Consider the following 13236-nt stretch of genomic DNA (forward strand, 5'->3'; position numbering starts at 1 on the left):
ACACCCCCTCCCCACCAAATCTGCCGCTGGCTTCCATGTGTCCAGGGGCGGGGCCCTGCATAGGCTGATTTGCCCTGGGCACTGCACCCTGCTTGGATCATCTCTGGAATGTAGTATCAGACTTAACTGATTTGGGTTAAACCAGTTGATGCAATGTCTGTCCCTGACCCCTTGCTGGTTTAAGTTAAATCAGACTTCCCCAGCATCCCAGCATGCTTTCTGGGTTGGGCAGGGCTCTCTGCTTCACAGCCTCCCCTCTGCTCCCTGGCAGCAGCTCAGCAGAGACTGCAGGTGTCTGCCTGGCTTCTGCTCCCCACCTCCCCTCTAACCAGGGATTCTAGGTCCCCTCTCCCTTACACAAACACACAGCATTAGCTAGCAGACCACACGCTGGCTACGGCCTGCACTGTGGCAAACAGGACAAAGGCAGAATCAACAGGTAGCTGGTAATGTTCCCCTGTTGTTTTCTTAATAGGGTGATAAACCCTGAGTTAAGGGTGATAAACACTGTCAATTCCATGCTGGGAACCCCTCCCAAATCAGAACATCCTGCTGGGGCCTGGTCATGCCCCCCTCAGCTCAGCACTGTGGAAGGCAACCAAGGGCCCCCCGGCTTCTAGCCTGAGTCACTGCAGGCATGTGCCTGTATTTTCTCAGTTCATAGGGGATGTCTATATAGTTACAAACTGGTTTGGCCTAGCCAGATTAGACTAACTTGCAAAGATTGAATCAATTCAGGTTCAGGCTTTTTGAATGTCTGTTCCTAGCCTGGGTGTCCTATTAGCTTAGTCCAGCACTTAGCTCAGCTGAAATATTCCCCTTCTCCATCCCCAGCCCAAGAACTCATGATTGGGCCCCTCCTGGTACAGAAATCTAGCCAGGCACTCTCCTACCCTTTTCCTCTGGAATGTGTCCTTGTCTGTCCCTACCCACTCAGTCAGGCTGGGGGACTTATGGCCACCCAAGCAGTATTCAAGATGCTGTAATAATTAAATACCTTGGAGAGAGGCATCTTATAAAAGCAGAAGAAAGTTTATGCCTAAGGCATAAACAGAGGTCTCCCTAAATGGGAATGGCAACCCATTAAGAGGCTGGATATGTGAATGCATCCAGACCGATTACAGCCTAACTTCTCCTTCCTGACACTATTCACAGTCATGGTTCTCTTGCTTAGGATCCTGCTTTGCTGTTACTTTTGGAATCCAGAACATTCTGCACCAAACCTCGGCTCGCTGTAACCTGTACAAAAGGATTCCAGGCAACTCTTATGATTCCATTCCAGGATTTAGTTTCCATCTGAAGTCCAGTCTCTCTGCCCAGTCTTATTTTTCAAGGTATTTTGTAGTTCTCTAGTTTCATATGCAATACAGCCTCTTTTTTCCCAATTACCACCTTTTCTGCCCTAGATTTCCAATCCTTACATGATAGCATACAGACCAGCTTCAAATTCAAGAATGATTTTTTTGTCAGCCCAGGACAGTGTTGATTGCAAGATATTTTAAACCCCCAGCTCACATAACTGAATGGACAAGTTATGTAAGTTGCTATAGTTCAACAATACAGCTAACTTTATGTACACTCTAACCTCACAGGTGTTTTCCTGAGAGAGGTGGAGTTATGATCTAATTTCCAGCAGTTTCATGATCCTACAGTTTTCTAGTGGTTAGGATTTCTTTGTCAAGAATTGTCAGGGCCAAAGCACATTCAAATTCTTACCATGACGTCACTTGTCTCCCTCTTCTTTCTTGTTCGATGATGGTTTTCATGTTTTTTTTATTATTTTTGCTGCTGCTGCTGTTATTTTAATATTACTTTGTTCTTTGTAGTTAGATTCTGTAACAGATATGGCCCAGGGATTAACACACTGAACTGCAGTCAGGAGGTTTAAGTTTTATGCATGGTTCTGCCACTGACTTCTTACATGATCTGGGGCAAAGGAGGTCACTTTACCTCTTTGCATTCCTCTTATCATCCATAATATAGAGATATTTACCCTCCTTTGTAAGGTGCTTGAAAGGCCATTATATGAGAGACAAGTGTTACAATAATATGATTTGGTAATAGCTCCACTACTCACCTCCAGTGTTCATAACTCTCCCCCTGTAGTTAGGGAGAGAAGAGTGAGTAGGTGAGTTTCTCCATGTTACAATCTGGCCATAAAATACCTGAATTCCTTGGCTTCATATTATGCCTTTCATGTAGCTGCAGAAAGTAGTAGTAGTGAGGAAATTTCCCCTCCAGTTTTCAGTAAAGAGCTGGCAAAGCAGGTCTTAGAGAAAGCATTGTTCTTAAAAAGAATGAAAATCTGTTTCTTAGGGGCAGCATTGTATGGTTCTACCTTAAATTGCTTGCCAAAAATTCACTAAGAGAAATGTATTCCCAAAAGCTTAAAAAAAAAAGTCAGATCTGATTGCACTGAAAAAAATAGTTAAAATGTGAAGTTTTATTTTGTGTTGAATAATGGATTTCAGATCTTTAACACCATATGTAATTGCTGCAGAGAGAGAATTTCTCCAGAAATTCAATACAGGGCATCTCAGGGCTTGTCCACATATAAAAAATTGCTGGTTACTAGCAATGAGCGTCAATAACTGGTGCAGCTGAACTAGCATTGAGCATATTAAGTACACAGGAGGGCAAACTGTGTTCACTATTTTAGTCATTGTGGTGTGAGGGTACACAGCAGTTAGGGTGTGAGCTCACCGCTTGTTTACTCCATGGTAGATTGACCTTACTATTTCAAAGCTGGAGGCAACAGAAGATGCACATCAGTATTATGTAGCAAATCATTTGAATCCAAGGTAATGTTACGCCTTGAATATGTGGCAGTCGAGTGGCAGGCCGAGGCTATGGCCAGTAGCCCGAAACGGCAGGTGGGTACTTTTGACCGATGGAGCGGAATTAGGCACTGAAGCGTATTGGTTAAACTAAGATTGCTTTACTTGCACTGGTGGTGATTACAGTGCAGGATGGAAAACTGACTTAGGTTACAGTTGCAAACGGAACAAGATGAAAGCTTCCTGAGAACGAAATGAGACGTCCGTGAACGGCTTAACAAGCATGCAGAGCAGGGGATACGTTGGTAGGTCGGTGACGGGGAGTCACTGGTGGGTGATCAGTCCGCCAGGTTTACTCCGAGATGTGCAGAGTTCTCCAACGTGGGCGGAAACTGCTTTAACTTTTATATGGCTAGCAAGCCAATCACTAGTCACCAAATATGAATAATTTGGAACCGGCCAATGGTGGTGTGCGTGTTTGCATAAAGTTGGCGGGAACTTTTTCTAAGCTGTACTTTTCCACTGTGATGTAGCATTTAGTTACTGGGCTCTGGACATAGCGGAATTTTTGCTGTAGCACATGTATCAAACCAATGGAATTTTCCACTGTGCCATAGGCATACAACTTACTGGGTTCTGACAGAATAATATGCAGCAACTTTACTTTGTGGGAGACTTATTACGTGGGATCTATTGTGTATTTTCTTTCCCTAATCAATTTTATCCTGGGGCAGCTGTTTGCTTAAGGCAGTGGTGCTCACAGTTTTGGCCCTACAGGCCAGATGAATAGTGCAGGCTTGGTCCACCAGCCAGATCAGGCCCCACACTGCCTTTGTATGCTGGGATTGGGCCCAGGGACCCAACCAACCCTTCCTGGCCAGGATCAGATTCTGTGGGCCCTGCACTGTTTCCACACGCTGGGATTGGACCCCACACTGTCCTAAATAGTCCATCTAACATTTAGGGCCATGGCCTACATGGCTCCTCACTGATCCAGGGGGAGCTCTGTGGGCCAGATGACACAGCTCCAGGGACTAGGTGTGGTTCACAAACCAGGGGGTGCGCACCCCTGGTTTAATGCAGACTGGCTGTCCACCACCTAATCATCAGATGGTGTAATGGCACCTACTTTGGTAGGTATTTAGCTTTGGGGGAGCACTGGTTGTGTTTTTTTCTCCAATGGTATACTCTTGTTGCAACCCCCCCACCCCACCCCACCCCACCCCACCCCCCCAACAGCATTCTGGGTTGTGCTAAAAGGAGTATCTACTTGCAAGTCAAAGGAAATGATTCTTTCTCTCTATTCAGCACTGGTGAGGACTCACCTGGAGTATTGTGTCCAGTTTTGGGCTCCACATTTCAAGGAGGACGTGGACAGTTTGGAAAGAGCCCAGTGCAGAACCACAAAAATGATTAGGGGCCTCAGGGACAAGACTTATGAGGAAAAGCTGAGAGATCTAGGGTTATTCCTCCTGGAGAAGAGTAGACTGAGGGGGGATTTGATAGCAGTCTTTGAATACCTGTGGGGCAATTATAGAGAGGATGGAGATGGGCTTTTTTCTGTGGCTGTAGGGAACAGGACTAGGAGCAAGGCCTCAAGCTGCAGTGGAAGAACTTTCTGACTATGAGAGTGGCCGGGCATTGGAACAAGCTGCCTAGAGAAGTTGTGGAATCTCCATGCTTGGAAACTTTCAAAAGCAGGTTAGACAGACACTTGGCTGGGATAGTTTAGTCAGGGATGACTCTAACTTGAGCACAGGGCCAAACTAGATCAGCATTTCTCAAACTGTGGGTCGCAACCTAGAAGTGGGTCACAAGAATACATGAAAGGGTTGTGAACAAACTTTAAAAATGGATTCTCCTTTAAAGGAGAAAAACGTAGAAAACCATGGCTTTTCCTTTGCAGGCTGGCAGAGTTCCAGCCTGCAAGGGGCTACTTGGAGGTCGCCCATATCCTCCCCCCCACCCCATACACCCACCCCCTGCCCCACACACTGAGGGTTGGGGGTGAGGCGCAGTGGGTCAGGAGGGAGGGGCACTGGGTCATGACTGACCATTGGTATTTGCAAATGCATCTTGGTACAAAAAAAGTTGAGATGATCCTGTGAGAGCCCTTCCAACTTTACTTTCCTACGATTCTGTGATCTGAGTACATTACCTACTTGAAATTAGTGCAAATTAGTGCAAGGTTTGTTCACACCAAGAATGCTTTGCACTGTGTCACAGGGCACTGAGGTGCCCTGCTCCTAGAGGGCGGAAACTACTAGAGAAAAAGCCCTAGCAGGGTATAAGGAGCCCACCTGTGGGTTGCCAGGGCAACCAGGAGGTCAGCTGACTGTAAGGGGCAGGGCCTGGCTCTTATAAAGCCCAGGAGCTGAGGCCAGAGGCAGTTCCCTGCCAGCAGCCAGAGAGAAAGGAGCTCCTGGAGCAAAGAAGCGAGAATTGTAGGTACCGCTCTAGCAGAGTAAAGGATGCCAGCTCTAAGATGCTTGAGCAATGTTGTTATAGCCAGGTGGCTTATGTTTAAGTTGTAGCCAAGAGGCTTGTGTTTTGCTTTGTTGTTATTTATTACACCGGTGGTTTGGGTGAGGCTATTAGGGGTTGGAGGAGGCCTCATAGGGGACCCACAGCAGCGTGGGGGCCCCAGTGCCAGTAAGGGCGCGGCGTACGGGGTGCATAGATCCCAGCCCCAGAGAGAAGCGGCTGAGAAGCCCCAGTGCAGGCGTGACGAGCCCCAGAGAGGGGGCGCTATTGAGAAGCCCCAGTGCGGGCGTGGCAAGACCCTGTGAGGAAGGGTGTAGCGGTGCGGTGAACCCCGGAGAAGGGGACAGCAGTGCGGTGAACCCCGGAGAAGGGGGGGTAGCAGTGCGGTAGGCCTGAGAGGCAGGGCGGCTTTACCAAGAAGGCCCGAGAGAAGGGGCGGTATTACTGAGAAGGCCCAGCGGGGCCACGGAGAGCCCCAGAGAAGAGGGCAGCAGTGCTGAGAAGGCCCCAGAGAAGAGGGGGCGGTACTATCGAAAGGGGCAGCATTGTGGAGAAGGCCCTGGAGAGAAGGGCGGTGGTATTGTGAAGGCCCCTGAGAGAGGGCGAGTGTATTTGACAGACCAACTTCTATTCCAGCTGCGAGGCTTGGGGCATGGTATAAGGGGTGGTTGGAGCCACGCATAGCCCATAAGGCTAGGGTGCCCCGAAGCACCCGTTTGCAGGACAAGACCCATGAGGGGTCCGGGAGTCTACAGGACCAGAGTTTACAATGGACCGTGTCCAAGAAGATGTGAGGCAGCCTCCCTAATATATATTAGAACATCAAAGATGTGGCGGGCGAGAATCAGAGGGTGCCCTTGGGCCAACTTGGCACGGAGGAAGGGGCCTTAAGGAGATCACGGCCCTCCTGGAGGAACCCGCCCGTGACATACTGCTCCAAACACTGGTGGCTGTCATCTTTGTCAGGCAGCTGCATTACTCAGGAATGTGTAAGATAAACTCAGTGCAAATGCCAATGCACAGGGCAAGGCAGCAGAACATCAGGGCCTGAGTCCGCTTGTACCATTTTTCAGTGGGTAAAGTGCATCTTGCTGGTCAAGAACTCAAGATTGGTCCAGAGGTACCTAAATCCTCTCACCACCAGACAAGATTGAACATCAATTTCCTTGCACTCCCCAAATGGTTGGGATGTATTCCTTGGATCTGACAACTCCCTACCAGACTCTCAGACTCTTCCACTGAAGATGGCTTTCACCTTGGCTAGGTACAGACAGTCAAATCCTGAGGTTGAATCAATTCAGTCTTTGCGAATTAATCTCAACTGCACAGATTAAATTGAAACAGAAGTGAACAGACATTTACCTTTGGTTCAGAAAATGCAGCCACATGCCTACAGTGGCTCAGGCCAGAAGCTGTGGGGCACTAGAGCAGGGCTCTCCAGCTGTGTTCACTTCCTCTTCCAGCTGCCTCTCAGATAGCTGGGATTTGCAGTCCAGAATTACAGCAGCAGGACTCAGCAGGGTTGCTCATCACTTCTTCCTGCTTCCAGGTGCCTCTGGGATTTGTAGTCCACAGTTGCAGCCAGCAGTAAGTTTGAGCAGAGGAAGGGGTGTTTAACCCCTTCCCTGGCCCCAGACCCCAGCAGGAGTTTGTTTGGGGGTGGGGAGCAATCACTCCCTGACTGGACTGCATCCCCAGCTGGGCTTCCCCCTTGTCAGCCTTGCCTCACTGTTCCAGCTAGATAGCAGAGGGGCAGGGCCATCTCTGCTCTCTGGAGCAGACAACACAGTACAGCCCAGAGCTGAAAAGCATGCTGGGATGCTGGGGGACTGTGATTTAACTTGAACCAGGAAGGGGTCTGGGATAGAAGTTTCATAAACCGGTTTGACCCAAATCAGTTAAATCTGATACTACATTCAACCAGGTTTATCTTAAACTAGTTTCAGCAATTTTGAAACTGGTTTATCTGCACTGAGCTTCTGTTCTGTTACAGGTTTAAACCAGTTTCTGCTTACTTAAACCAGTTTGTGTGTAACTTCTGTCCCTAGCCCTTCTGTTTCCTCAAGCTGGCTCTCGGAAGGACAGCCAGCATGCAGTAAGCACAACCCCCTCAGGAAGTCCTTTGTCGCCAAGTACATTAGACAGCAAGCGGGCTGCTCTGGTAGTAACATTCTAGTTAAGATATGACCAAAACCCAACATCTTGTCAGTACCTACTATTTTAAGGATGTAAAATCAAATTGCAGCCACACAGGACTACCAGAAACTACTCTCTCCCTAGCCTGTATCGCTAACATGGTGGGATCTGAAGTGCTAAATGCTAACAAGGAACTCTGCTAGCCTTTGCTTCAGCCTAAGGCCACGTGCCCTGGCATTAACTGCTTTTGAATGATATTTGACTTCCTACAGCGTCGGGGCATCTAAAGTGCACAACTTCAGAGGCCTTCCTCAATGGTGAATATAAGCAGCGTAACATACTTCCGTACCCCAATCAGGTTCAGCCAAATCTGTGGTGCTCGTCTGTCCTATAGCATCAGAGAAGCCTATTATATACAGTTCCTATATGGGAATGAATATTTGCCCTTGACAGCCGCTTGCAGTCAGGTAAAGGCAGCACTCTACAGGCTGGGTGACCTTTGATTCAAATACCAATATTTAGTAAGCAAATATTTTAAAGCACGCAATTGAACTGGGTGGTACTGCCTTAGGTAATAAACTCCTGCTGGGCACTGCCAAGATAGTCCTTCAATATGCAAACTAAGAACCAGATTCTAGCTTTCATGAGCATGCCAAGCTGGGAGGGCACAAAGAGTCTTTACACATTCCCAGCCTTTCCATCTTTTGCACCAGGCAATGGGGTCAGCCACAGTTGCAGTACCTGCACTCTGCTGCCTGAAGGAGGTGATAACCAAACCCCAACAGGTGGCCTCTTATTACCTTCCAGGGTCCTCACCCAAGGGAAAGAGAAGGGGGTGGATGCAACATCTCTGCAAATTGGTCTGGAGGCCATTTGCAGCAGTTTCACGGTCACCAGAGTTCTCATTCTACTGACTTTGACCGTATGAAGGTGCATGACAAAATGAGAATGAGATTAGAGCATGCCAGAAACCCTCCTCCTCAGTGCTTGAACTACCTGTGGAGGCCACCTGCAGGAAGGCAGGGGACAGCAGATGTTTCTTTACTATAAGGCTGTTAGTGATGCAGAGTGAGTGAAACCATGATACTACCCACCCTCTCCCAGTCACCAATTGGCAAATAAGGATGCCACTACAGAGGGGAAATACATGCCATGCTCTTTGAAAGGGTGCTGGCAGTCTCAGCTATGTTCTCCAATCCATCTTGTATCCCTCCAGGGAGTCCTCCTGGGTATGACCCTCCAACCTAGTAAGCTGTTTCTTGGGACAAGGACAACAGAATCCTTCTGGTTGTCTGTAATGGGGCTCCTATCCCATTACTGAGGAGGAGCGGGCCAGGGAGCAACAGGTTGGCTCCAGGACTCTGCATGAGGACTGCTAGGAGTTAAGAGACTGTGAACATAGCAGCCCATGTATAAAAAGTTCAACCAGAGCCTGAAACACAGAAGCTGTGAGACCCCAGGCCATGACTGACAGGCCTGAGAGGAAGTAACTGGTCAGGTGACCATAAGGGGGGCTTTATAAGGTCAGGACCCTTCCTGAGACAGCAGTTTGGCTTTTACTAGCTGCAAGAAAGGCGCTCCAGACTGCAAGGGTCCAAAGGAAGCTCAACAGTGCCATGCACTGAAGTCAAGTCACTTATGTTACATGGTTATTCTTTATCATTGTGTAAGACTAGAGGACTAGAAGCGGCAGCCAGGGGATGGCGGGTAGGCCACAGGTAATGTCTGGGGCGGTGTTGCCACTGTGTAGAGAACAGTTCAAGAGTGCAAACTGGGGATCAATGGGTTCCTGCAGCTCCAAAGGATATGGTGATAGGGCCTATGGCCCTAAAAGACTGAGAGAAAGAGAGAAGACCCAGAGCACAGCAGGGGCAAGTGGGAGAGAGAGAGAGAGAGAGCCAAGAGCCCTAAAGGACTGTGTAGGTGAGCCCCAAGCCCAGGAGGCAAAGAGCAAAAGAGGCCCTGAAGGCCAAAGGACTGTAGGCAAGCCCAGAACCTGGGAGGGCAAAGGGGGAGAGAGGCCAGAAGCCCTGAGGACTGTGTAGACAGGCCCGGAGCCCAGGAGGGCAAAGAGAGAGAGTAGGCTGGAAGTCTAAAGGGCTGTGCAGGCAGGTCCAGAATCCAGGTGGGCAAAAAATGAGTGAGGGTTGGAAGCCCCAAAGGACTGTGAAGAGGCCTGGATGTTCAGGAGGACCCTGGAGGGTTTTGGAAAAGGACTCAAAGCCTGTAGGGCTAAATGAAACCTGTAGCGGGTCCAAATGCCACTTAGGTGAGAGCACAGGATGAAGGAAGGCGAGCAGCCTAATGACAATTGCGGGGAACAGACACCATGGGCCTAAACTTCAGGTTCTGAAAGCAACCTCCTAAGATGCAAAGAAATGAGAACACCAAAGACATGGCAGGTGAGGAACTAAGGCCAGTTTTAGGAAACCAGGGTAGAGGTATTGACCTAGTGCAGGTGCTAGAGGGTGCCATGGGCATCCCTGGGAAGCACTACATGGTTACATTGTCACCTACAGCTCCCAGCTTGAACAGCTTGGCTTAGACGCATCTTTAATGAACTTTAACCTGTCCTGGAAAAGGAAGACTGTCTTAAGGTAGCCACTGGGGACAAAGCTATTCTGGCTTATAGATAGTCCCCCAACCTCAAATACCATCTCTCAAGCAACAGAATAAATAACAGCCATCCTCACTGAGACACCAGACATTGCAATAGACCCAAATGCTGGCTGTGCCTGCACATCAATACAGATCACATCACTAGACCAAATAACAAGGTAAGCAGTATCCCAGGTTCATTCACTTGCAACTACCAACATTGTTTCACCTGCTTACAATGCCTGTCTGCTATCTACAACAGACAGACCAGACAATCTCTATGTGCAAAAATAAATGAACACTGATCTGACATCAGCTGCAGAGAGACACAAAGGAAAAGCCTTTGGCAGAACATTTTAACCTCCCTGGAGACTCCATTACTGACCTCTGGATTGCTGTTCCCAGGATGCAGTTTTTTAAAAACCAGTTTGAATAGAAAATTGCGAAACAAGGCTTTATGAGCACTCGTGGTGCTTTGGCATGGTGCCAGAGGACTAGAAAAAGGCCAATGTGGTTCCCGTTTTCAAAAAAGGGAGGAAGGAGGACCCAGGAAACTATAAGCCAGTTAGTCTTACCTCGATCCTGGGTAAGCTTTTTGAGAGAATTATCCTGGTGCATGTCCATGAGGGGCCAGCAGGGGAGGTTATGCTTAGGGGCAACCAACATGGGTTCATTAGAGGCAGGTCCTGTCAGACCAACTTGGTGGCCTTCTGTGACCAGGTCACAAAATCCTTAGACGCAGGGGTAGCAGTGGACCTAGTCTTTCTGGACTTTAGGAAGGCCTTCGACACTGTCTCTCACCCCATTCTCATTAAAAAACTAGGGGACTGTGGCATTGACACCTACACAGTCAGATGGGTCACTAACTGGCTGGAGGGGCGCACCCAAAGAGTGGTGGTGGACGGGTCTTATTCAACCTGGAGGAATGTGGACAGTGGGGTCCCCCAGTGCTCAGTCCTTGGGCCCGCACTATTCAACATCTTTATCAGTGACTTGGACAGGGGTGTAAAAAGCACCCTGTCCAAATTTGCAGACGACACTAAGATGGGGGATGCTAGAAGGGGGGACAGGCTGCAGTCAGACCTAGACAGGTTACAGGGGTGGGCGGATGAGAACAGGATGGGTTTCAACACTGACAAGTGCCAGGTACTGCACCTGGGGAGGAAGAACCAGCAGCAGACCTACAGGCTGGGGAACTCCCTTCTTGTCAGTGCAAAGGCAGAAAAGGATCTTGGAGTCATTATTGATGCCAAAATAAACCTGGGCCGACAGTGTGGGGACATGGTGAGGAAGGCCAACCGTACCTTGTCATGCACCCACAGATGCATCTTGAGCAGGTCCAAGGAGGTGATCCTCCCTCTCTATGTGACACTGGTCAGGCCACAGCTGGAGTACTGCGTCCAGTTCTGGGCGCCGCACTTCAGGAGGGATGTGGGCAGCATGGAGAGGGTCCAGAGGAGGGCCACTCGCATGATCAGGGGGCAGCAGGGCAGGCCCTACGAGGAGAGGCTACGGGACCTGAACCTGTTCAGCCTCCAGAAGAGAAGGCTGAGGGGAGATCTAGTGGCCATTTACAAACTGGTTAGGGAGGACCAGCAAGTATTTATAGATTCATAGATGTTGGGGTCGGAAGGGACCTCAATAGATCATCGAGTCCGACCCCCTGCATAGGCAGGAAAGAGTGCTGGGTTCAGATGACCCCAGCTAGATGCTTATCTAACCTCCTCTTGTAGACCCCCAGGGTAGGGGAGAGCACCACCTCCCTTGGGAGCCCATTCCAGACCTTGGCCACTAACTGTGAAGAAGTTCTTCCTAATGTCCAATCTAAATCTGCTCTCTGCTAGCTTGTGGCCATTATTTTTTGTAACCCCCGGGGGCGCCTTGGTGAATAAAACCACACCAATTCCCTTTTGTGCCCCCGTGATTAACTTATAGGCAGCCACAAAGTCGCCTCTTAACCTTCTCTTGCAAAGGCTGAAAAGGTCCAGTTTCTCTAGTCTCTCCTCGTAGGGCTTGGTCTGCAGGCCCTTAACCATACGAGTGGCCCTTCTCTGGACCCTCTCCAGGTTATCTGCATCCCTCTTGAAGTGCGGCACCCAGAATTGCACGCAGTACTCCAACAGCAGTCTGACCAGCGCCCGATAGAGGGGAAGTATCACCTCCTTGGATCTATTCGTTATGCATCTGCTGATGCACGATAAAGTGCCATTGGCTTTTCTCATGGCTTCGTCACACTGCCAACTCATGTTCATCTTAGAGTCCACTAGGACTCCAAGATCCCTTTCCACTTCCGTGCCACCCAGCAGGCCATTCCCTAGGCTGTAGGTGTGCTGGACATTTTTCCTCCCTAGGTGCAGCACTTTGCATTTCTCCTTGTTGAACTGCATCCTGTTGTTTTCTGCCCACTTGTCCAACCTATCCAGGTCTGCTTGTAGTTGTTCCCTGCCCTCCAGCGTGTCCACTTCTCCCCATAGCTTTGTGTCATCTGCAAACTTGGACAGAGTACATTTCACTCCCTCGTCCAAGTCACTGATGAAGACATTAAAGAGTATCGGTCCAAGGACCGAGCCCTGCGGGACCCCACTGCCCACACCCTTCCAGGTCAAAACCAACCCATCCACCACTACTCTCTGGGTGCGACCCTCCAGCCAATTCGCCACCCACCGGACTGTGTAGTCATCCAAGTCACAGCCTCTTAACTTGTTCACCAGTATGGGGTGGGATACCGTATCGAAGGCCTTCCTGAAGTCTAAGTATACGACATCCACCCCTCCTCCTGTGTCCAGGCATTTCATAACCTGGTCATAAAAAGATACTAGATTAGTCAGGCACAATCTGCCTGCTACGAACCCGTGCTGGTTTCCCCTCAGCATAATTTGTCCTGCTGGGCTCTCGCAAATGTGAGCCTTGATAATTTTTTCAAAGATTTTGCCAAGGATGGAGGTGAGACTGACTGGCCTATAGTTGCCTGGGTCCTCCTTCCTCCCCTTCTTGAAGATGGGGACCACATTGGCCCTTTTCTAGTTCTCCGGGACTTTGCCCGTGCGCCACGAGCATTCAAATATTCCTGCCAGTGGCTCTGCAATAATGTCGGCCAGTGCCTTCAGCACCCTCGGATGGAGCTCATCTGGGCCCGCCGACTTAAAGGCATCCAGTTCTTCCAAGTGACTCTGCACCATCTCAGGGTCTATGCCTGGTAGTCTGGTGCCTTGCTGCTGCCTCTCTACAACCCCAGTGTGAG

This window comes from Alligator mississippiensis, chromosome 1 (genome assembly GCF_030867095.1).
Source record: "Alligator mississippiensis isolate rAllMis1 chromosome 1, rAllMis1, whole genome shotgun sequence".
Lineage (NCBI taxonomy): Eukaryota > Metazoa > Chordata > Crocodylia > Alligatoridae > Alligator > Alligator mississippiensis.